Below are 1,956 nucleotides of genomic sequence, written 5' to 3'. Positions count from 1 at the left end.
ACCACCTCCCCCCGTCTACTGCCTTCCACCTCCCACCCCGCGCCACCCACCTCCATCACTTCACCACCGTTCGCTATCCCCGCCCACACAGTTAACTCATTCACCTTCCCTATCACACCCTCCTCCTCATCCCCGAGCATTTAAACAACCCCGCGAGGTCGCATCTCCCAACCACCACCGTCTCTCTCTCCCCCTACATTTCGCCCCACCTTTCCTCGGCTCCGATGGCACACACCACCTGCCACATCCCACTCCACAGCCCCTGCCAGGCCACCACGGTTTCAGCACCACACACTGTCCGCCATCGCCCCCACACCCGCACCATCCCCTAGCTTCGTACCCACCGCCCACCCCACACCACTAGCACAGAGCCCTGCTACGGCCCAGACCACTCCACCACCAAACACCGGGATGGCACCACAAGATCGCACTCCCTCCTAGCCACCTACCCTCCAAGCCAACTCTCCTGCCACCTCACCACCACTACCGACCTCACAACCCCAACCCCCCCCTGCTCCCGCACCGCCTGTCACTTCCACATACGAGTGAGATGTTTTCTCCTCGCCATCCCCCTCCACCTCCCCTACCACCTCAGCCTCCACCGCCTCCACCACCCCCTGCACCTCACCTGACATCTCACCCGCCACGCCTCGCTCACCCTCACCCCTTCCCTCCGCCGCCTCACCCTTTCTACCCAAGCCCACGTGCCCCGCCCACCCCGCCACCCCTGCAGGACAACCCACTACCACCGCCCTCTCCCCTCCACACCTATGCACGCCCACTCCGACGTTCTCACCTTCTCCCGCACCCCTAACGCGCGCGACGGCCCGTACTAACTGACCCTACCCACCCCGCACGCCTACTTCCCTACCCACACCCACCCTCAGAACCACCACCACCACCCCCTCCAGCCGACTCTCATGCCCACCCACCCGATACACACACACTGTCAAGTTACATCAGGCCCAAATCCCCTCTACCTGTACTCCCCAGAGACTCAACGCCGCATTACCACGACACAAAACCCGGCCTTCACCCACAGTATCCAGCATTCAGCCCCCAACCACACCGACAGCCACACCAAGCAACATGAGGATCAAGCGGGCCGTATGGGCACCTACCCTTAACAGGAACCACCGGCTCCGCGGGCCACACCACCTGTTAAACATCCTCCAGTCTACCACCGCCCCCTCCACACTCTTCCTCACCTACGACCTAGCACAAGAGGAGAATTCCTACACTGTTGCCTGGCAGAACACACTGCGACACCTCCAGCCCGTCTACACCACTCCCAACACACTGACGTTCCACCTCTAGCCACGGGGATGTGAGTTTTTACAGGAACAGGGTGGTGAAATGCATGGCTTTAACAGTGCTCCCGAAGAATACCATAGTATCCCCGACGACAGGGCGAACCAGGAACAACAGAGTTTGCCCACAAACATGCCGACACCCCGACACGGACCCCACGGGGTAGCCGCCACCAGCCACCACCACTCTGGGCAACAGCGGCGCATGTCAGACCGGGCCGTGCGCACCTGTGACATGCAGCCACCACGCCGCCGCCACCGTAGGAGAAGGACACTACCTTCGCGTGGCGGAATCACTGAGCTAGCTAGGGGTGGAGTTAGAACTCAAACTCCAGGCGGCGCCCCTCTGGTAGAGGCGATCTATGGTCGCTCCCAAAGTGTTTCGGTAGAGACGATCAGTGGTCACTCCCGCAGTGTTCAGGTAGAGACAATCAATGGTCGCTCCCAAAGTGTTTCGGTAGAGACGATGAATGGTCGCTCCCGCAGTGTTCAGGTAGAGACGATCAATGGTCGCTCCCAAAGTGTTTCGGTAGAGACGATCAATGGTCGCTCCCGCAGTGTCCAGGTAGAGACGATCAATGGTCGCTCCCTCAGTGTTCCGGTAGAGACGATCAATGGTCGCTCCCACAGTGTTCAGGTAGAGACG

The sequence above is a fragment of the Coenobita brevimanus genome, chromosome 55, assembly GCF_032717465.1.
Source record: "Coenobita brevimanus isolate Jiangsu-jjx chromosome 55, ASM3271746v2, whole genome shotgun sequence".
Taxonomy (NCBI): Eukaryota; Metazoa; Arthropoda; class Malacostraca; order Decapoda; family Coenobitidae; genus Coenobita; species Coenobita brevimanus.
Note: the sequence above shows the minus strand (reverse complement) of the source record.